The following is a 25,422-nucleotide window of genomic DNA, read 5'->3' as shown; positions in this document are numbered from 1 at the left end:
TATAAAGACAGTCCCATGTAAGACCTCTGATTACAAACAGCAGCTGTTGCTTCATGCGATTATACTAATGCTTATATTTTTACATAGATGCCTTTTTGAAAAATATGAATTGCTTGACAAAGGCTCTGTGGAGTGGAAACGTTGTCATTGCACACATGGCTGGATTAAAAGCTTACTTTCACGTTTGATACTTCTACTCGGTGTGCTGTCTATTAGTGATAGGCAGAGCCAGGCTGTAAAAGCCCAGATCCACACGGTTTCAAACATACCTGAGTGCCGGCCCCTGGCCCGGAATTCTCAGGGAACTCCAGCTAATGATTCAGGTCCGGGTAATACAAAAAAAACAAACGGAAAATTAAAATAAAATAAAGCAAGCGGCACATCATACTTACGAGCCTCCGCAGCTCTTATTACTCCCACGGCCAACCATTCACTTCCGGGACCACTCATTAGGTTCATGCATATGCACTGCTTTGCTTGCCCTCCGGCGTCTGTGATTGGTTGCAGTCACACTCGCCCCAACCCTGATGGACAATTACAGACCCGTTCTGCGGGTTTATAGTGTACAGTAAAAATACATAAAAAAAATTGGCATAGGGCCCCCCCATAATTATGATACCCAGCACAAACAAAGCATATGGCTACAGGCTGCTGCCCCCAGCCATGCGCTTATCTTGGCTATGTATCAAAATAAGAGGAACCGTACATGGCATATTTAAAATGTAATAATTTAACTAAATAATTAAAAAAATAGCAAGTGGTCCGTCCCCCCAATTTTGTTAACCGGCCATGATAAAGCCCAACAGCTGAGGGCTGGTATTCTCAGGCTGGGGAGACCCATATTATTGGCAGCCCCCTGCCTAAAAAATAGTAGCCTTCAGCTGCCCAGAATTGTCTCATCCATTAGATCAGACAATCCCAGCACTTTACCCGGCTCTTTTCCGATCTGATAGACACCTCCCATTACTAATCTAGTGCTTAGTAACAGCTGTGAACTGCCATTAACCCCTTATTATCCCGATTTCCACCAGACCAGGGCAATTGGGAAGAGCCTGGTAAAGTCCTGGGATTGTCGGATCTAATGAATGTGACACTTCTAGGTATTTGCAGTCTGCTATTTTTAGGCTGGTGGCCCCTCGGTAAGTATAGCACGCCTGCTCCTATCCCCTATTCCTTCTACCACCATTTTTAATCACCAGATTATAATCCCCATAGCCTTATATGGGGACCAGCGTCTGGCCAGATATCCGGGATCAATTCCGGGCCGGAACCAGATTTTTTTTTAAATACGGTTAGATCCGCCGATTCCGGGTTTCTGCAAATCCACCTATCACTACTGTCTACCTTTTATATGATCTGTAGGTGGTATGGTTATTGAGTTGTACTGGGCTGGCTCCTACTATTCATTTTTTGAAGCTTGTGCGCTTCATTTCCTTTAATAAACAGAAGTATTAATATATTATTTATGCATTAACAAAATGCAGAGTGAAGTTTGATGAATACAAAAAACTCTCACTAACATAAAATATTTAATTAATCAATTTATTTTTAAAATGGATAAAGGGATGAGGGAAGGGAAAAATAAGAATGAAACAATAGATAGTAGCAGTGACAAATCGATTCCCCAAAAATTAAATAGGGAATATATTATGTAGTAGTGAGTAGTGACAAATCGATAACCATAAAAATATTTATATGTATATATATTTGTCACTAATAGATACTATATATTCCCTATTTATTTTTATTTTTGTGGAAATCTATTGGTCACTACTACATACTATATATTCCCTATTTATGTTATCAATAAGTTGTTCTATAAAACAATAGACAAAATCATAGTCGTAAAGATAATATTTTTTTTTAATTTTATTCATTTATATAGCGCTATTAATTCCACAGCGCTTTACATACAATGGCAACACTGTCCCCATTGGGGCTCACAATCTAGAGTCCCTAATTCTATGTCTTTGGAGTGTGGGAGGAAACTGGAGAACCCGGAGGAAACCCACGCAAACACGGGGAGAACATACAAACTCCTTGCAGATGGTGTCCTTGGTAGGATTTGAACCCAGGAACCCAGGACCCCAGCGCTGCAAGGCTGCAGTGCTAACCACTGAGCCACCGTGCCGCCCTACCGCGGAGCCTGGTGACAGAGGCGTTACCGAAACATGTCCGGGTACAGATATAACAATAGAAGGACACAGGTAGATGGTGAAGGTCCTTCTATACAGGTGCAGCAGTGATGGTGGATCTGCTGTTCTTCAGGGCGCTAGATGGTTCTAGAGGAACAGCCGCAACAGGCAAATGCGCGAGCAGCCCTGGATAATCCATGCCGGCAGGATGATAAGATCCGGCGGAAGATGTTGCCTATGAGAAGAGAAGTATAATGTAAGTAATGAGACTCCAGATTACATGATACTACTGTGCGGTCACTGTGGCTGTACAGCATTGTCTTATCATACAGAGGTCAGGGGTCATTGTCAGCCATCATACATGTGACAATCCCATCACTGACAGATGACATCTGCTCCACATGGATTCTTCTCACTGACTGACATAACTTGAAGATGATTCTCACACTTACCTCGTTTCTTTTTTCCTTTTTCTTTCTTTTCTTATTTTTCTTCCTCTGTAGTCAGATTTATTTCAGAATTTCTTTCTTCCTGAGTTGGAAATTCTGTTCAGAAAGTAAAAAAAAAAAAATAAAAAAATTAGTAATGATATATTCTTAAAACTCCAGGACAAAGTTAGGGAAATAGAGATACAGTTTGGGCCTATGGCCAACGTAATTGTGATCCATGAAACGTGGATAACAAAGGAAAACCTATTACGGAAAACCTTGTGGAAATATTTAAGACTTGATGTCAACATTTCCATTTTTGGTGCTGTAGAACTGTACATACCTGACAATGGGGACGAGGATGGTAAGTTGGTTATAGCATCGCCATTGATGTTTGTGCTGGGTGCTGGAATACACTCTGGTGAGCACTCTGGGGTACTCTCTAGGATGCACTCTCGGGAACACTCTAGAGAGCACTCTGGTATATTCTCTGGTGAGCACTTTGGGGTACTCTCTGGGGAGCACTCTGGCATATTCGTTGGGGAGCACTCGGAAATACTCTCTGGAGAGCACTCTGAGGTACTCTCTAGGGAGCACTTTGGCATACTCTCTGGGGAGCAATCTGGGGTACTCTCTGGGGAGTACTCTGGGGACCACTCTGGCATAATCTCTGGGGAGCACTCTGGGGTACTCTCTGGGATGCACTCTGGGGAGCACTCTGGTATATTCTCTGGAGAGCACTCTGGGGTACTCTCTGGGATGCACTCTGGGGAGCACTCTGGTATATTTTCTGGTGACCACTTTGGGGTACTCTCTGTGGAGCACTCTGGCATGTTCTCTGGGGAGCACTCTGGGGTACTCTCGGGGGAGCACTCTACGGAGCACTCTGGCATACTCTCTGGGGAGCACTCTGGGGTACTATCTGGGGAGCACTCTGGGGTACTCTCTGGGGAGCACTCTGGGGTACTCTCTGGGGAGCACTCTGGGGTACTGTCTGGGGAGCACTCTGGCATACTCTCAGGGGAGCACTCTCTGGTACTCTCTGGGATGCACTCTGGGGTACTCTGGGAGATGCACTCTGGGGTACTTTCTGGCAAGCACTTTGGGGTACCCTCTTCGGAGCACTCTGGGGAGCACTCTGGGGTAGTCTTTGAGGTACTCTCTGGGGAGCACTCTGGGGTAGTCTTTGAGGTACTCTTTGGTGAGCACTCTGGGGAGCACTCTGGCATACTCTCTGGGGAGCACTCTGGGGTACTCTCTGGGATGCACTCTCGGGAGCACTCTGGCATATTCTCTGGGGTACTCTCTGGGGAGCACTCTGGCATACTCTCTGGGGAGCACTCTGGGGTACTCTCTGGGGAGCACTCTGGCATACTCTCTGGGATGCACTCTGGCATACTTTCTGGGGAGCACTCTGGGGTACTTTCTGGCAAGCACTCTGGGGTACTCTCTTCGGAGCACTCTGGGGTACTCTCTGGGGAGAACTCTGGGGTGGTCTCTGGGGAGCACTCTGGAGGTGACTTGTCATCGTTGTTCATCGTCTTTGTTCTGGTGGTACAAAGCTAAATTGGACAAAACATATGAATTACTTTTTCTACTTTTAGAGGTCTTTTTTTTGCATATTTTAGACTTATTGATCACATACCTTTGAAAGTCTTTGAGAAGATGTTGTAAAGTTTTGGAAGTCAGGGCTCTCATTTTCCTCACTTGTGCCCTCCTCATTCTGTGAGACCATGTACATGTCTATATCAGCATGAACTACAAGATAAAGGTAATGAAGTGTTATTAGATGTTTTCATTATAACAGTCATCATTTATCACTAATATTAATGGATACCAATCGTCACATATTAGTAAAGACGACACAAACAGCTGCTTATTTTAGGTGACGTCTCCTTTTACTTACCGAGAAAGACGCTGGTGTCCACATCTGATACGAGCTGAGGAACGTACTCCGGCTCCTGACTTAGAAGATTGTCAAAGTCTCAGGAATGGATGTTCCTTGATCTGAAATGCTCCTTCTGGAAAAATGCAAAATAAACGTTTTGCAGACATTGTCAGAGACGGTTCCGTATCTTCACAGTTTAATGTAAACTAAACTAATGACATAGCGGAATGAAGAAAATAGACTGAAAGTTATAGTATGGAGACTTAGAAATGGAAAAGCAGATAGAGAAGAGCTGATCGTCATGGACAATATGTCCTAGATGTAATAAGTAAATATTAATATAATATCTGTTACCTGTCCCAAGTCTATCTGCGGGATTTTTTCTCAGCAGCTCAGTGATGATGTTCTGAGCATCGGGGGGAGGAGCGGGATAACAAATCCAAATTACGTCTCCTGTTATGTAGAAAATTACAGAACATAAAACCTCTTTATAGGACTGTAAGATACAGCAAAGGAAATAACTAAAGAGATGTAACAATCAAAGCAATGATGGCTTTATTCTACTTACCACTGACAACATTTTGAAAACACTGTGATACTGAATTCCCTTTAAATGGTGGAGTTCCAACAAGGAATTGATATAGGATAACCCCCATTGCCCACCAGTCTACAGGTCTTCCATAGCCGGCTTGCAGGATCATCTCTGGTGCCATGTAATACGGGGTGCCACAGAACTGGAAACCAACAGAAAATAGAGATTAGAATCGATGAAGCCATTAATTCTCTCCATAAAAATATAATTACAGAAGATAAAATATCAGTGGAAAAAGGAGAGGAGTGGAGAAGAGACAATAGTGTGATGGGATTTGTACAGAACAAGCTACGTTCCTGTAAGTGATACTGACCTCACGGTCCATGAACTCTCTGGAGATGTCCTCCCGTAATTCCTTGTAGGTGTTGCTTTCTGGTATCATGACACCAAGTTTTGAAAGCCCAAAATCGGTCACTTTAATGTGTCCAGTAGATGTTATCAGGAGGCTGTTAAAGAAAAAAAGAAATAAAGAATGGTTTTAGCCTTACAGACTGTGTGATAAGAACTGATATATTTCCCACCTTTCATATACTACAGGGGGCACTTACTTTTCCGGCTTTAGGTCTCTGTGCACAATGCCATAGCTATGCAGATATTCAACAGCAAGAATGGCTTCTGCAAAGTACAAGCGGGCCAAGGGGACAGAAAAACTACCCCTTTTCTTTAAAAGGCTCTCGCAGTCTCCACCTATAGAGGATAGGATATATGACGGGTGAGGGGTGTATACAGCAGATCACCGTGATGTATAATGAGAAGTGAGCGGAGACATTGAGGCAGGAGAGAATATTTTCAGATATAATGTGTAGTGCACATAATCTTAGTAATGGGGAAATGTCATCCATGTAACTAATAACAAAGTGATATCACATCTCATCTACAGCTGGAGATACTGACGTGCTCAGTGCGGACATACATTCTGACATCCAACTGTCTTCAGCAAAATAGCACTTGTCATTGAGCCGAGGTCTGAAACTGCGCATGCGCTGCCCGGGACAACATTTTGATGAAGACTGTTGAATGTCATTAAATTATGCTGAAGAGCCACAGGAGATGAATGTACGCAAGCGCTGCCCTTCCTGAGAACAGTATTAGTGCAAAATTTAATAAAAAGGCTTGTATATACGCGGAGGGGCCGCAGCAGATTCCAAGGTCCTATCCACAGTCCTGCCTCGATGCATGAAAAGGATATTGCATGAGCATGGTAATGATAGGAGGACGGATGGGGCCCAGTACCCCAAAGTGCCGCTCCACACAGAACAATGAGTTTCCAGGCATCTTGGTAATAGATAGCCTGTAGTAAATGCTCTGTGGGGATGTAACCACGTGGACAAATCCTATTAAATGAGGGGTGATAATATATTAGACGACATGGGCTGAATATAATGCAATGTACATGTCCTACCTCCTACATACTCCATGACCATACACAAGTAAGATTTACTTGGAAAGGAGCAGAGCATGGAGACCACAAAGGGACAATCACTGAATGTTAGGATGTCCCTCTCTAAAAAGGCCAATTCCACTTTTCTTTGAGTATCCAGGCTCCGCTTGGTAATTGTCTTCATTGCAAACATCTGGCGTGAGTCTTTATGTTGCACTAAGTACACTGTCCTAGAGAGAAGGAGAATCCATGGTTTATATTGAATCCTTATATATATATATATATAGAAGTCATTATATAATTTTCTGAACTAATGTTTAATACTAGAAATCTGGCAGTCACTGAAAATCCATATCTAGAAATATATAAAATAGCACTACATAGATCACCTATGGGAGGTCCGCACAATGTCAGGTGTGCCGGAGACCCTCACCCAGGTCATATTAAGGATATGAGAGAATCTATTAATTCTTTTTGGGCAGAGTGCGTCAGAAGACGAGAAGCAAGCACCCAGATAACAAGGCTGCAGGAATGGTAAGCACGCATGCGCGAGATCTCAAGGAGCTGATGGTGACGTCATTCATGTAAATCCATAGTATCACACCCACAGGGGCGTGATACCACAGAAAGCATGCAAACGCCTACAGGACGATGTGACGCCCAGGGGACTAAAGCCTCTGATCATTTACATAGGGAACATGTAAGTAATAAAACATATTTTTATACATTCATATTACACAATATTACAACACAGAGATGGGTAGGAAGGGGTTACTAGGCCACACATCACCCTGCTTCTTGGTGAGATCACATATGGGACCTGACAGGTTTCCTTTAAACGTTTGCAGCAGAAATTTCTGCACCATTTCTACAGGTCTTGGAAGGAAAAATGCATAAAATAAGTGCATTTTTTAATTATTTTTTTTACATACGTTATTACCAGCTTTTTCGTGGCAGATTGTCCCCTACTCATCAGTATGAGTGAGATCTGCATCAAAAATGCTGAAAGACGTAAATCTGTGTATTATGCTAAGAGAAATCTCACCCATAATGTCCACTGCTAATCAGGTCGGTTTTTTCAAAGTCGTCCATATGCGGCTTCGTCACCGGGATCAATGATTTATTTTCACTCTATCAAATAAGAAATATTGAGATTAAGATGTTGCAAGAAAAAAAGCTCCAGATGCAAAAACATCTCCTCCCTTTATTATGTCCCAGCTGATTTATAGTGATTTAGTGTATGGAATGATACAAGCTGGACGCTCCACAGATACAGATGTAATTTAAGGGGGGGTCCTCAATACACTGGAATCATTGTACATTGCTGGTGTGAAAAGTGTGTCACGCTTGACAGATAGTCCCTGAAGTTTCCGGCTGTAGAAGGTCACAGCGTTTGGCTGCACAAGTTCCTCACTGACTTTCACTTTTCCCTTCTTGGGGTTTACCCCTTTCTCTTTAGGACCCCGCAGATTTCCTCACCTCAGCTCTTAATATTTAGCACTTCCCTTTGTGTCTTTAAATATCCTTATTGCCCTTTACTCTTTGCAGGTGATAGGTCTAATACACTTAACAAGTCTTCAGAGCAAGCATTCAGCCTGTATTCATCTGGAGAAACTTTGTTGCAGTTCCTCTCCCTGAGACATCTGGAGATCGGTTACTGCTTTACTTTCCCCCCTGTCTGTATTCCCTGTGTGTTCTTTAGAGCTTAGTGAGGTTGACTATGCCCTCATCCCATCCGCTCCCTACCTAGGGACTATTTCAGGGTCAGCCAGGGAATGATATCCAGCACAGTGCATAGCTGCGGAACCTGTGGAGAGGGAAGCCAGGGGCCGGCGGTAGGTTTGGTCTGGGGTCCCCATCTTTCCCTTCCCCAGACACAGCATTTCCCTACCCTTTCGTTGTTCGCTTGGTACATCCACGTACCTAGCGTGACAGCTAGATTATATGGGAGATCACAAAGGAGAATTTAAAGCGAATCTGTCAGCAGGTTTTATATAGAAATGTAAGAGCAGCATAATGTAAGGGCTGAGACGTGTCATTTTGATAAAATCAATGTTTTATCATTAGCAGATTATCACTACAGGGCTAGCTGTCTTGTGCCATGTAGTCCTATTACTCTGTGTATCCGTGGCTCCACCACTGATTAACAGCTTTTTACCTATTCACATTATGCACAGAAAGCTGCCAATCAGTGGTGTGGGCGGGGTTATACAGAGCTCAGCATTCAGAGAACTGATAGATCTGCAGCAGAGGAAAGAGAAATGTTATCACAACTGCTGCACCCAGTAAAGTAAGTGATACATCAGTGGAATCAGGGTCCCTGCCCCTACATCATGCTGCTCTTAGATGGGTTAGCAAAAATCTGGTGACAGATTTCCTTTAATATAAATGTGATTATCTAATGCGATCGTGTCATCTACTTTTAGAATAGAGATATCCCATGTTATATGGGGGATAATACTGGACGTGTCATTCACACCCCATGATCTGGTGATATACAGACATCTCCATCAATGATACTTACACCGGCGGGTTTTTGGGTCTCTGGGATCTCACAGATCACACTGTCAGGATTTGACAGCACAGTTGTGTCTAAAATAGTGATAAAACGATGAAGAAATAAAATGTATTAGATGAGATCAATCATATGTGTTACAACAATATAACGGAAAAAGACAAGGGATTAATACTAGTTATATGGGAATTCTAAATATGAGTATGTACGGCGCATCCATAGACAGATACATGTAATGTAAATAATGGAGGATTCCTCAATCATCACATGAATGACGAACCAACAAACACATGAAAATTAGCCTGGAAGTGCACTGGAGGCGTCACTGCACTCAGACTTCGACCACGCCCTCAGTGCACTTCCATCCTGATTTGTATATGACGTCTCATTAGATTTCTGCTAAAAAGGATAATTTTTATAAGGCGGAAATGGCCTATACAGTCATACCACCACTTCCATATGTAAAAATGTGCTGACAGGTTCTTTTTAAACAGAGTCTAAAGAATAAATGTAACAATAGTCCCTGTTGTGTATAATATCTGGCTGCTCCTTGTAGAAGGTCGGTGACCGGCTTACCTGTGATCAGATCCCTGTTCAGCTCCGACTGACTCCCATTAGGGTCAGGGATTTCCGGGTTTAGATTTTGCCCGTCTGCATTGTCGCCTTCTGCTGTTTCCTGCTGGTTATAATATATATAATTAATATGTGGAGGATTTCACTAAATCACCAAATCCATAAATCGGGAAGGAATGACTATCTTTTGGGCAACACAAAAGTTCATTTCACCCATTAAACAATCATTTTTCTCATTCTTCAGGTGATCAACAGCATGTTTTCACTACAAGATTATTGTGAAATAAGTATTGTCACACTGTACTAAGGGAGATGCTGAGGCTACAAGCAGTGTAGCTTCAGAGTGCAGTTAGCAGGCAACCCACCAGAGGTCAGTAGAGTAGTAAGTAAACCAGGTCAGCAGCAGGCGGTCTCATCAATAGCACAGGGATAATCAAATCGTGGTCCGGTGATAGCCGAGGGTTGGGAGCCGGGAAGTCACGCAGGCAACAGAGGGGAAAGACTGAGCCGAAGTTAGGAGCGAGGATACAGGTCAGATGCTGGGAAGTCCAAGTACAAACAAGGGAGGAGGACAAACAGCTCAGGACCGCGATAAGACAGACAGGGAAGTGTACATAGTAGACACGGGTCAGAACAAGGTAGCTGGGAGGCAGGACAGATCAGATAACTCACCAGAGCCAGTAACACACGCTGTAGAGTATAAATTATCACTGGCACTGAATTGGAGGTGTAGCACCAGGATATAGTGTCTCATAAACCAGAGTGAGACATGGAGGAATTAACCCCTGACATTACTAGGCTGGAGCTGGGTGAAATAATCAAACCACAGTGGTGGATACAGAGCTGGACCATGATGAGTATCACTCGTCCGCTCTAATCCTGTTGTGTAAATAAACCTTAATTGTCGTACCGTGCCCTGAACACACAGAAGAGGAGCACATTAACCAAACTTCTGGGCACTTTTGGTCCTCCCCAAGTCTCATCCCTCTGGCATCCTCTCTTTAGTTGTGGTGTCCTCTTCTGTAAGTGACAAAGTGCGAAGACAAATTTAAACTTTTTACTTGGTCTCCAAGAGAACCTGTTTGTCGTTGAAGTTGGGAGAGTGATTGTTCAATATATGTTGTGTGGGGGAGTGGGCAGTTATTTTATATATTATTATGACGCCCTGGACTATCAGGTCGTCACAGGGTATTGTGCAATCTGCCCTTCTGCACAATATCCACCCTGCTTGGTTACGGACCCTGGTCCTTTGGTGTTGCTAACAGCTTGGCCAATCAAAAATCCCAGGAACACTTCCCACTTTAACCTACCAGACATACCATTGTGGGGCCTGAAGGGAATAGGGCCGCTCAAATGGGGAGTTGGTGAGAAGTGAGGAAAGTGCAAGTTGAGTTGAGTGGAGGAGAGTGAACGGAGAGGAGGTGGAGTGGTGGCTCTCATGAGGAGAGGCCACGGAGAAGAGCTCCTGTGTACTAGGTGGCAGACGTTGGAAGGAGCTGGAACCCGGTCGCAGGGGACAGTGTCAAGGGGCACGGACTGCCGAGGAGGATGGGTGGCGGCCTTGAGCTATCACCGGGCAGGGACCAGGTCACGACGGGGTACGTGGACCCTAGGCTGGAAAGTAGTTTCACGCGTTCCGGTAATTTACCCGACGGGGGTGAAGACTTCAAGTGTCAACCCCAACCCACTCCAAAATCGGGGTACTAGCGCACCGATGCGATAGGACTTTCCCAATACAGTCCAAAGAAATCCTAAGCGTGAACCCTGAGAGCAAGCTCACTCCGTTAGCCATACGGGTGAGCGGGACCCGGAGAGTTTTATACCCATGGGTCCAACAGAGACAAAGGTGCCAAGGACAGGGTGACAGGCCAACAGCAACACCAAGGGCACGGACCCAAGCGTGCTCCCTACAAGCTGCAGTAGTGCTCAGAATTCTGGTTTACAAGCTGTCGGTGTTGTTATTCCTGGACTGAGTGAGTACACTAAACTACCCCTGCTCCTACCCCAGCGGCACCCATTCACCAACCATCTGACGGGCCCCAGGACACCATCCCCATACCCTTGAAGGGGTTAAACATCAGGCTGCCACACAACATCGTCACCGGGCTCCCCAACGGCAGCGGTGGTCCCTTACCTTACCACACACCGTGGGTGGCGTCACAAACTTTCCAATGTCCCCCCTGTACATAGCTCCCCCTTTAAATTGAGTGGGCCGCACGACCCCTCGGGTCCAGAGATCCCCCTCCTCGAGCCACCGCAGATCCGAATCCGAGCAGCAGCCCGGCTACTGGTGTGGGTCGGCACACCTCGACTTTACTTGGTGTCATGAATAGGATACAAGCAGGACCCACTTACCTGGGTGACTACCAGCCCGGGTGTGGGACCAGATACCGTGTTTTTGCAAAAATAAGACATTGTCTTATATTTTTTTTCCCCCCATAAGCGCTAGGGCTTATTTTTGGTGGAGGTCTTATTCTTGGAGAAACACGGTTGGGGGTAAGTTTACCCCCCCAAAAAAGCAAACCCCCCCCACTTCCCAGGAGACTCATACTCACCAGACCAGGACGTCTGCGTGGCTCCCAGGTCCTCCCTGTGATCTCCGGTCAGTGCTGCACGCCGTCTTACCCTGCTGCTAGCTGACACGCTGACACACACAGCAGATCCCAGACACACACAGCAGATCAGACACACACACACAGCAGATCACACACACAGCAGATCGCAGATATACACAGCAGATCACACACAGCAGATCGCAGGCACACACAGCAGATCGCAGGCACACCCAGCCGATCACAGATACACCCAGCCGATCACAGATACACACAGCCGATCACAGATACACACATCCGATCGCAGGCACACACAGCCGATCACAGATACACACATCTGATCGCATGCACACACAGCCGATCACAGATACACACATCCGATCGCAGGCACACACAGCCGATCACAGATACACACATCCGATCACAGGCACACACAGCCGATCACAGATACACACAGCCGATCACAGATACACACATCCGATCACAGATATACACATCCGATCGCAGGCACACACAGCCGATCACAGATACACACAGCCGATCACAGATACACACATCCGATCACAGGCACACACAGCCGATCACAGATACACACATCCGATCACAGATACACACATCCGATCACAGATATACACATCCGATCACAGGCACACACAGCCGATCACAGATACACACAGCCGATCACAGATACACACATCCGATCACAGGCACACACAGCCGATCACAGATACACACATCCGATCACAGATATACACATCCGATCACAGGCACACACAGCCGATCACAGATACACACAGCCGATCACAGATACACACATCCGATCACAGGCACACACAGCCGATCACAGATACACACAGCCGATCACAGATACACACAGCCGATCACAGATATACACATCCGATCGCAGGCACACACAGCCGATCACAGATATACACATCCGATCGCAGGCACACACAGCCGATCACAGATATACACATCCGATCACAGGCACACACAGCCGATCACAGATACACACAGCCGATCACAGATACACACATCCGATCACAGGCACACACAGCCGATCACAGATACACACATCCGATCGCAGGCACACACAGCCGATCACAGATATACACATCCGATCGCAGGCACACACAGCCGATCACAGATATACACATCCGATCGCAGGCACACACAGCCGATCACAGATATACACATCCGATCGCAGGCACACACAGCCGATCACAGATATACACATCCGATCGCAGGCACACACAGCCGATCACAGATACACACATCCGATCACAGATATACACATCCGATCACAGGCACACACAGCCGATCACAGATACACACAGCCGATCACAGATACACACATCCGATCACAGGCACACACAGCCGATCACAGATACACACAGCTGATCACAGATACACACATCCGATCACAGGCACACACAGCTGATCACAGATACACACAGCCGAACGCACACACACATAGCCGATCACAGATACACACATCCGATCACAGGCACACACAGCCGATCACAGATACACACATCCGATCACAGATATACACATCCGATCACAGGCACACACAGCCGATCACAGATACACACAGCCGATCACCGATACACACATCCGATCACAGACACACACAGCCGATCACAGATACACACATCCGATCACAGTCACACACAGCCGATCACAGATACACACAGCCGATCACAGATACACACAGCCGATCACAGATACACACAGCCAAACGCACACACACATACCCGATCGCAGAAAAACACAGCCGATTGCAGACACACACAGCAGATCACACACACACACACAGCAGATCACACACACACACAGCAGATCACACACACATCACATCACATCCAGCACTTACGGCAGCAGGGAATGAGAGCAAGTCACGTGTCCGGCCGCAGGTCCTGTTCGTCGCGCTGCACCGCACTGCCTCTCAGGATTCTCCCAGCGAGAAGAGATCGGTGTCGCTGGATGAGGTGAGTGTGTGTGCGATCCGATATGTGTGCGATCCATTGTTTGTGTGTGATTTGATGTTTGCGTGTGATCCGATGTTTGTGTGTGCGATCTGATTATGTGTGCGATCTGACTGTGTGAGATCTGGTGTGTGTGAGATCTGTGTGTTTGTGTGTGTGTGTGTGTGTGTGTGTGAGCTGATGTGTGCGGGTGTGTGATCACTGCAGGTCCTTCCGCTCAGTGTCGGGTGAGTGTAATTGCCGGGTGCCGCTGTGTATAATGAAGTGTCCTGCAGTATTTGTAAATTTTTTAGCTGCACGGACACTTCATTATTGATCCGCGACTAGGGCTTATTTTCGGGGGAGGGCTTATGTTTAAGCCTTTCTCCGAAAATGCTGAAAATCCCTGTTAGGGCTTATTTTTGGGGGAGGTCTTATTTTTGGAAAAACACGGTACACCCGTCTGAGGCAGCCGGCCACCATCACCTTGGTTTACCACAGGACTTGTGTGTATTATTCGACCGTGAGTAACATCCCCGGCCTGACCGGGTGCGCCGGCCCCTGCAATCACCATCCTCAGCACAGAGACACTGGGCCCCGGGGCATCCATCCCTACCCATGGAGGGGTTAACATCCAGCTGTCATCACATCTCCCCGGGCTTCCCATAACAGCAGCAGTGGTGCTACATCTCACCACACACCATGGGTGGCGTCACAGACAGTTTACTACCATCCCCGTACAAATACGTCCTCATTTTATTTGGAGTGGAGAACCCCTCGAGCCGCACCGTAGATCCGGATCCGAGCAGCGGCGGCTACTGGCATGGGGGCGGTACACAAACCTCGGTCAACCTCCACAGAGATACAGAGAAGAATGCTAAAAAATATACAGTACCAGCAGTTGCGATGCCATAGAATGTTAGGTATTTGTGTTTCGTTTATTATTTTTCACAGTTTGTTATTTTTCATATAGAAAATGCTACTGATTAAGTGTCTAATCAACCAGTTTTAATGAAACGAGTGAAAGTTACCAGATTTTGCTAGAAGATTGTCAAAATGTGTACAGCGGGTACATGGACTCCGTTCAGTTTTTATAGATATTAAGTAAACATGGACCACGGTCACAGGACTGGCGTGACCAACACAAACTTGTGTCTTGTATAATAGTTGCACCTCCTGTGCCAACCATAGTCGTCTGAAACACAGACCTGACCTTGACCTTTCGGCCGCTTTCGACACTGTTGACCACCATCTCCTTCTCTCAATGCTCCATTCTATCGGCTTAAAGGACACTGCGCTTTCCTGGTTCTCTTCCTATCTTTCTGGCCGCTCATTCAGTGTATCATTTGCTGGCTCCACATCTCCTCTTCCTCTCACTGTTGGGGTCCCTCAAGGTTCAGTCCTTGGCCCTCTTCTTTTCTCCCTCTACACTGCCCCAATTGGAATGACCATCAGCAGATTTGGCTTCCAGTATCATCTTTATGCTGATGACAAACAGCTATACACCTCATCCCCTGAGCTCACCCCCGCTGTGCTACAGAACACAAGTGACTGCCTGACTGCAGTTTGCAACATCATGTCTGCTCTCTATCTGAAACTTAACCTTTCCAAAACTGAACTTCTGCTTTTCCCTCCATCTCCCAACCTTCCTAAACCTGACATCTCCGTCTCTGTGTGTGGCACAACGATAAGTCCTAGGCAGCAAGTCCGCTGTCTGGGTGTTACACTTGACACTGATCTCTCCTTCACCTCCGACATACAATCTCTTGCCCGCTCCTGCCACTTGCACCTCAAGAACATCTCTAGAATCCGCCCCTTTCTCAGAATGGAAACGAAAACAAACCTCACCGTGGCCCTGATCTACTCTTGCCTTGACTACTGTAACTCTCTATTAATTGGTCTCCCCCTAACTAGACGCTCTCCTCTACAGTCCATCCTTAATGCAGCAGCCAGGGTCACCTATCTGGCTAACCGCTACTCGGATGCCTCTGCTCTGTGCCAGTCATTGCACTGGCTGCCCATATATCACAGGATCCAATTCAAACTGCTTCTTCTCACCCACAAAGCTCTCCACAGTGCGGCACCCCCCTACATCTCCACCCTCCTATCTGTCTATCACCACACCCGTTCTCTACGCTCTGCAAATGACTTTCGACTAACATCCAAACTAATTCGAACCTCCCACTCCCGAATCCAAGAGTTCTTCCGAGCTGCACCAAACCTCTGGAACGCTCTACCCCAAGAAGTTAGGACGAATCACAACTTACTCAGCTTCAGACGCACCCTAAAAATGCATCTTTTTAGGGCGGCCTATCACACTCCCTAGGCAAACTAATTTCACCTAATTCCTCCACAACTTATCAGAATATAACCCCACGTCAAACTCCATGGCACCCAAATGTATCTCAAGGCTCTGGCCAACTGGTCCAGGAAGCCATTATCTATCCCCCAATTCCTTGAGATGGCTGGATTGTCATTGTAAATAAGCACTTGTACCTTGTCTCCATCTCATTGTAAATTGTAAGCTCTCACGAGCAGGGTTGCCTTTTTTAACTTTAAATATTGTATGTTCTATAACTGTTACTTGTTTGTATATGATCCTCCTGAATTGTAACGCGCTGCGGAATATATTGGCGCTATAGAAATAAAGATTATTATTATTATTATTATTATTAACACAACACCCGGGACCTTAACCCGGTAAAGGACCCACCTTAGGTTTCCAGGGGGAACAGGTTGTTTGGGTGGCGGGTTATTGGGATCCGGGACGTTGGGACTGGACTGTCGCAGGAAGGGGCTGCAACGGAGTAGGTTGAGCCTCCGTTACCATAGAAACCGGTAGCGTGCCACCGTTGGACGACAAACTCTTAGTGTGACGCCCTGGACTAGCCAGGTAGTCACAGGTATACCCCCGCACTACACCTGTCCCCTAAAAAGGAGTCATCAGCCAACCACAAAAATCTTAGTCACCTCCCTCAGGGCGTGATGGACACACCAGGGGGGCGGAGCCAGGCAGTTGGCACGCCCACCGAGGAGTTCAGAGGGCCTGAGGCAGGAAACACAGCAGTTCAGTTGTCAGTTCAGTTCAGAATTTGAGTGTGAGGAGTGGAGGAAGTCAGGCCTGTGGGACAGGCCTGTGACGGACTGACAGGTGTGAGGGTCGTAGCCCGAACACCTTGGCTTGGAGGCAAGCGGAGGCCTCTGCCTGCAGGAGCCGGGAAGACGGCTCGGTGGAACCATGGTGGACCGGGACAGGGTAGTGACCCGCCGGTACCGACCCGGGGAACTGACTCAGAAACCGAAGCACACAGTGGGCTAGTCAGACCCTGAAACGAGGTCCAAAATCCACTGGACTGAGTTAATCCACTGATTGCGGTCTGGACTATAAGTCCTTTTCCACTCAAGTCCCGACTGAAGACAACAGCCCACCGAAGGGGATAGAAAGCCACCGCACAGGCAGAGAGATCCCACGGGCCAGCGTCTGCGGGCAAATGGGCTCTCCCGACATATACACAGCCGGGGAACGGACTCCCGTCGCTGAAGCGCAGGCAGTCTACATCTACACAACACGGTGCAAGAGAAAGGCAGAGACCACCATCCAGGTGGGGGACCCGACCGCAGCCGGCTGCGGGCACCGACCACCATCAACTTGGTTTACCAGTAAATTGTGTGTGTCAATAACAGTGAGTACAACAGTGACTTCCGGCCACGCACAACGCCCTGCACCGCCCAGCTATCCCCAACGGGTCTCGGGGCCAAAACCCCTGCCCACGGAGGGGTTAACACCTTGCTGCATCACCATCTTCCCCGGGTGCCCAGTAACCGCAGCGGTGGTGCCCACCTTAACCACAACCTGTGGGTGGCGTCACAAACTTAAACACGGCTCCGGCCGTACACCTACCTACCACCCCCCTAAGTAGTGCCAGCACCCTTTCAGAGCGAAGTAACCCCGGGTCCGGAGATGCTCGAGCCACCCACCAACGAGCCCGGATCTGAGCGGCTCGGCTGCAGCCAAGTGCGGGGCGTACATTAGTATAATAGAATTTTAGTAACGTTTAAGTGCCTTACCTCTACTGTGTGGGATGGACCCGTTCAATAAAAATGTGTTAATTTATGTTCCCTTTTTCCACAGTTAAGCAAAGCAAAAATATACCTCTGGCGTCCTGTAGCTCGTGGACGAGCTATGTTTAACCAAGGGGGAATGTGACACCCTGACCCTTCAGGTCGTCACAGGGTATTGTGCAATCTGCCCTTCTGCACAGTATCCACCCTCCTTGGTTATGGATCCTGGTCCTTTGGTGTTGCTAACAGCTTGGCCAATCAAAAATCCTAGGAACACTTCATACTTTAACCTACCAGACACACCATTGGGGGGCCTGAAGGGAATAGGGCCGCCCACATGGAGAGTAGGTGAGAAGTGAGGAAAGTGCGAGTTGAGTTGAGTGGAGGAGAGTGAACGGAGAGGAGGTGAAGTGGTGGCTCTCGTGAGGAGAGGCCACGGAGAAGAGCTCCTGTGTACTAGGTGGCAGACGGTCTGGGCCCGAAAGGAGCTGGAACCCGGTCGCAGGGGACAGTGTCAAGGGGCACGGACTGCCGAGGAGGGTGACTGGCGGTCTTGAGCTATCACCGGGCAGGGGCCAGGGCACAATGGGGTACGTGGACCCTAGGCCGGAAAGTAGCTTCACGCGTTTCGGTAATTTACCCGAAGGGGGTGAAGACTTCAAGTGTCATCCCCAACCTGCTCCAAAATAGGGGTACTAGTGCACTGATGGGATAGGAATTTCCCAATACAGTCCAAAGAAATCCTACGCGTGAACCCTGAGAGCAAGCTCACTCCGTTAGCCATACGGGTGAGCGAGATCCGGAGAGTTTTATACCCACGGGTCCAACAGAGACAAAGGTGCCAAGGACAGGGCGACAGGCCAACAGCAACACCAAGGGCACGGACCCAAGCGTGATCCATACAAGCTACAGTGGTGCTCAGAATTCTGGTTTACAAGCTTTTGGTGTTATTATTCCTGGACTGAGTTAGTACACTAAACTACCCCTGCTCCTACCCCAGCGGCACCCATTCACCAACCATCCGACGGGCCCCGGGACACCATCCCCCTACTCACGGAAGGGTTAAACATCAGGCTGCCACACAACATCGTCACTGGGCTCCCCAATGGCAGTGGTGGTCCCTTACCTTACCACACACCGTGGGTGGCGTCACGAACTTTCCAATATCCCTCCTGTACATAGCCCCCCCTTTAAATCGAGTGGGCCGCGCGACCCCTCGGGTCCAGAGATCCCCCTCCTCGAGCCACTGCGGATCCGGATCCGAGCAGCAGCCCGGCTGCTGGCACGGGGGGCACATTATTATATAATGGTAAGTCATTACTGGAAATTATAGACCAGGTTATATGATGTATTCTCCATTATTAAAAGTGCGGGCTGCTGAAAGCATTCTCCTAAGTATCATGGATCAATTGGAGCTCCAAAGTGGTTTTATTAGCTCATCCTAATGACGTTAAAGGTTTAAGGAGTCAGAGGTCAAAGTAACATGGTAATTGGGCGTTAATGGTAAAGACAGGAACAGAAGTAGAAGGAACTCAAAGAACTGTCCTACTCTGCCAGGAAAGATGCTGAAATACACAGATGAAATGTACAAGATGCACGTGAGTCATCCTCTCTTCAGGGTCAGCAGATGCTGGGGTTGACAGACAGAAAGCATTAAGCTAATGGCAGGTGGATGGAGGGAAGATGCTTGATGTTGAGTATTTCGGTCACACTTGACAAGCAGAAAAACCTTATCATCAAGAAATATTTCACTGGCGTGAGAAGCCAACTAAATATTTCTGCGCAATTGCATTGGATTTTAGATTCTTCCTTTCGTAATAAAAGTTATTATATCAATTCAAGAAATAATCTGAAGGAAAAGTGATTTCTGCACATAAGGTGTCTGAGTTTTTCCAATTTGTGTTTGATTTCAAGTAATATTGAAAGACTCAACAGCTTATATCCATTATTAATAAAATGCGCATAAAGAAAATATTGCAATTCACATTATTCCTTTAATTCAATTCTAAGTGGAAATGCTCATATTACGGATGATGTCTTAAATTCCGAGTGGAAGTGATAATATCTTCTGGCATATATACGTGTTTTGCTTAGCAGTTGCTTTATTTCTTGCATATTGCAAATGTTGATAAGAAAGTGTCTCCAGCTTTTAGTTTTTTCTTGCTATAATGAACTGACCGATCTTTGGTTATTAACCGGTGATGAAGTTTTGAAGTTTGCAGGTCAATACTGTGCCGATGATTAGTTCTTTACGTTATCCTTGGACTTCTTACTAAGCACTTCAAACCAACTGTAGATTATAGTAGTGCAGTGGGTGAGCAGACCCCCTGCAAAAGGGAGCATAGTTAACCCGGAAATGTTATTAATAAAAATGTTTTATTTGTATGTGCATGTGCATTGTGTTAGGGTACCCCTAGTGGCCGGGTGGGACGGCTGTCACCACAGTGGAGAGGAGGAGCCGGCAGAGACAAGGGGAGGAGAGAGCAAGGGTGTGAGGAAAAGATTAGATCAAGGGAGCAGTTGTCTCGGGGACAGGAGCGGAGCAGCAGAGCCGGGGCAGAGTGTGGAGCTGAGTGGGCAGAAAGAAAGAAAGAAAGAAGGGAGCTGGAAATCAGGGAAGCCGGTGAGAAAAGGAGCGGGCGGAACCTCATAGTGTGAAGCAGTCCGGTGTGGGTCCGGGCTGTGGGTAGCCAGAAGTGGGAGCCGGGCGAAGTGGAGTAGTCAGGCACATCCCCACTGGAGGGGACGCAAGGACAGGCTTCCCCCAGCTAAGAAAGTGTATCCTCACCTTTATGGCTTTGTTTGGGACTTTGTGAGAAGTAGCATCCGGGACAGCAGTGTGTGCACGTCGGGCAGAGTGTGTGAGCGGAACAGCAGGGGACACCGGAGATAAGGAGGTGGACGCAACCTCAGAGCCTATTCTGCCGGTGTGGGTCCGGTGTATGCTTGGCTGAAGAGTGGGAGCCCGGAGGAAGTGGAGTACTTTGGGCATATCCCCACCAGAGGGTGCGCAAGGTCAGGTTGTCCCCAGCTCCACAGGAATTGTCATCTGCCAGATTTATTGCTGACCGGATTGCTTTGTCTGGACTTTTATCTGTGAAGAATAAAAGAATGTTCGTTCATTGCATTGTACCCTGCCTGAGGAGTGTTTGTGCGCCGGATAACATCTACACCACCACCACACTCTGCCCCACCAAATCATCTCCTGTCCCCATAGTGACGGTGGAGCCAGGGGTAAGCCTGATTGCAAGGGCCACGACTACAAGGCCAGAGGCACCCCTGGCACCCCGTTACAGTAGTGTACAGATTGAATTTGCAGGAGACATATAAACTAGTACAACAATCATTAATAGTACAAAACAGACTGATATAGGAGGAGAGAGGACCCTGCCTGCGAGGGCTCACAGTCTACAGGGAATGATTGAGGGTACAATAGGTGAGGACAGAGCTGGTTGCGCAGTATTGTACTGGACTGAGGGTTATTGTAGGTTGTAGGCATTATATATATATATATGTATATATATATATATATATATATATATATATATATATATATCTTATATATATATATATATATATATATATATATATATATATATATATATATATATATATCTAATATATAAAGCTGTATGTGTGTATGTGTATGTCCGGGATTGGCATCCGCACCGTCGCAGCTACAGCCACAAAATTTTGCACACTCACACATATGGACCCCGTAAGCGTCATAGGCTATGTTTCGAGGGGAAATTTTAACCCCGCTTTTTACAGTTATTTGCCAAAAAACCTGCCTCCATTAAAGCGAATGGAGCTGGGAGCCACAGTGCAGCCAGAACTTCAGAAGAATGCACAGCGACGCCCTTTAGTGATGAGCGAGTATGCTTGTCAGTACTCGGTACTCGCACGAGTATCACTGTACTCGGGCTACTCGGCGGGGACCGAGTAATTTCGCGATACTCGTGCTGTACTCGTGGTCCTGCATGTTGGCGCTCTTTTTAGAGCCAGCCCTTATGCAGTGATTGGCCGGCCCTCACAGCATGACCGTGCCTTTAGCCCGACACTTCCCCGCTCGGCTACGGCCCCTCCCGCACTCCACTCCACGTGTATATATATATGCACGCTTACACACAAACGCACGTTTTTTTTTTTAGTTTACAGTTTTATGGTTTCTACATGCTGCCGGGGTCATTTCAGAATAATACTCGGGTCTCCCATAGGATAACATTGGGCTCGGTGCTCGGGCCGAGTACACGAGTATCTTGGGAGGCTCGGCCCGAGCTTCGAGCACCCGAGCTTTTTAGTACTCGCTCATCACTAACGCCCTTATATGGAATGTTGGCGTGTCACAATGCAGCCAGGGAAAGAGACATACACAGACAGGGAAAGAGGCAGACACAGACAGGGTAAGAAACAGACATAGTCAGGGTAAGAGACAGACACAAAGAGACAGACTGACAGGGAAAGAGACAGACAGGGAAAGAGAGGGAAAGAGATACAGGGAAAGACAGGGAAAGCGACAGACAGGGAAAGCGACAGACAGGGAAAGCGACAGACAGGGAAAGCGACAGACAGGGAAAGCGACAGACGGAGAAAGAGATTGAGACAGACAGAGAAAGAGATTGAGACAGACGGAGAAAGAGATTGAGACAGACGGAGAAAGAGATTGAGACAGACGGAGAAAGAGATAGAGAGAGACAGAGAGATATATACAGAGGGGGAGACAGACAGAGAATGGGAGAGAAACAGAGAGACTGTTACTATCCCGGGCAGCGCAGGGTGCTATGTTGTGAGGCGAAATTTAAACCCCGCACGTTCCAATTTACCAATCAATTTTGCCCATATCTACATAATGGGTAAAAAGTGAAACGAAAAGTGTTGGGGGCAAATTGACAGCTGCCAGATGTGAACAAGGGGGACTTAAAGAATGAGAGCGATGGCGCCAAAGAGTATATACCGTACAGTTGCTAAGGTGGGGCCCCGACATGGGATACTCACCACACTCGGGGATATGAACACACACACAAAATGCGCCGCACACTACCACGTACTTGAACACATATACCACCCTCAGCACACATCTCACCACACATACACCAACCTCACCACATAATCACCCTAAACACACACAAGTCTGGTATTATCCTTCAAAAATAAAAATCTGATTAATAAGCAGCCAAACTACAAGAACAACAAATGTACCATATAGGAAATACGGCAGCTGTCAGTCACATGACCTGTCTATAATGTGTATGTGTGAGCTAATATATACTGTCAGGGGGGAGGGCTTTCTGTTAACTGGAGATTTATCAGGCTGCCATTAGCAACCAATCACAGCTTAGCTTCTATTTTGTTACAGTTAATTAATCTGAGCTCTGATTGGTTAATATAGGCAACAAAGGACATTCTCAGTATGTGTGAGGTCATAGGATGTTAAATCTGTGTGGAATATCTGTGGTGTTGAAATATATGTTGTGAAATGCTTCTATTACCTTAGTTTTTGCCTTTTAATAATTACATTTCTATTTGTTTTGTGTTCTTTTGTATGCAGAATACATTTTTGTTAATAAATTCTATTTTGTTAACAGCAGTTATTAACCCGGGCGAAGCCGGGTAGTACAGCTAGTATATATATATATATATTTATATATATATATATATATATATATATATATATATATATATACATATATATATATACACTAAGTACAAACCAAAAGTTTGGACACATCTTCTCATTCAAAGAGTTTTCTTTATTTTCATGACTCTAAAAATTGTAGATTCACATTGAAGGCATCAAAACTATGAATTCAAACATGTGGAATGAAATACCTAAAAAAGTGTGATACAACTGAAAATATGTCTTATATTCTAGGTTCTTCAAAGTAGCCACCTTTTGCTTTGATTACTACTTTGCACACTCTTGGCATTCTCTTGATGAGCTTCAAGAGGTAGTCACCGGAAATGGTTTTCCAACTCTTTTGAAGGAGTTCCCAGAGATAGTTAGCACTTGTTGGGCCTTTTGCCTTCACTCTGCGGTCCAGCTCACCCCAAACCATCTCGATTGGGTTCAGGTCTGGTGACTGTGGATGCTAGGTCATCTGGCGTAGCACCCCATCACTCTCCTGCTTAGTCAAATAGCCCTTACACAGCCTGGAGGTGTGTTTGGGGTCATTGTCCTGTTGAAAAATAAATGATGGTCCATCTAAACGCAAACCGGATGAAATAGAACGCCGCTGCAAGATGCTGTGGTAGGCATGCTGGTTCTGTATGCCTTCAATTTTGAATAAATCCCCAACAGTGTCACCAGCAAAGCACCCCCACACCATCACACCTCCTCCTCCATGCTTCACGGTGGGAACCAGGCACGTAGAGTCCATCCGTTCACCTTTTTTACCAAGACACGGTGGTTGGATGCAAAGATCTCAAATTTGGACTCATCAAACCAAAGCACAGATTTCCACTGGTCTAATGTCCAATGTCCATTCCTTGTGTTCTTTAGCCCAAACAAGTCTCTTCTGCTTGTTGCCTGTCCTTAGCAGTGGTTTCCTACCAGCTATTTTACCACGAAGGCCTGCTGCACAAAGTCTCCTCTTAATAGTTGTTCTAGAGATGAGGTGTGTCCAAACTTTTGGTCTGTACTGTATATAGTGTGTGTGTATATGTATATTTATATATATATATATATATATATATATATATATATATATATATATATATATATATATATAAAATGCCCAACATTAGTAATGACAGTATATAATATGAAGATTGCAATATATTAAGAGGATAAAAACCTTGCTGGGAGTGGTATATATTTTAAATATCTTACATATTATAAATCTGGATTTTGTTTTGTTTTTTTTTCCCATTGGAATTTTTCATTTTTATTCAGTTTCTCAATTTTCTTAAATTTTAAAATAAAACAAAATATAGTAAGGAAACATATGAAAGCTCAAATATAAAAATAAAGTTTAGTCAAAGAAAACACTCAAAAGTAGGGTATTATTGCTCACTTGGTGAGTAGAATTAGTTAAAGGGAACCTGCCACCAGATTTGGTGACTATAAGCTGCGGCCACCATCAGTGGGCTTTTATTTACCGCATTCCAGAATCCAGGCGCTCTGTATAGTGTAAAATCATTTTAATCATACTCACCTGGGGGTGCGGTCTGGTCTGATGGGTGTGGCTGCTCTCTGGTCTGACACCTCCTCTCTGTGCAATTGTCATCCTCTTTCTACTCAATCCAGTATGGATGACGTGTCTACGTCATCCACACAGGCTGGCATTGAGGTCCTGCACAGGTGCACTTCTCTCTGCCATGCCTGCACAT

The sequence above is a fragment of the Anomaloglossus baeobatrachus genome, chromosome 1 (genome assembly GCF_048569485.1).
Source record: "Anomaloglossus baeobatrachus isolate aAnoBae1 chromosome 1, aAnoBae1.hap1, whole genome shotgun sequence".
Lineage (NCBI taxonomy): Eukaryota > Metazoa > Chordata > Amphibia > Anura > Aromobatidae > Anomaloglossus > Anomaloglossus baeobatrachus.
The sequence above is the reverse complement of the archived record's forward strand: the minus strand, read 5'-3'. Positions refer to the sequence as shown.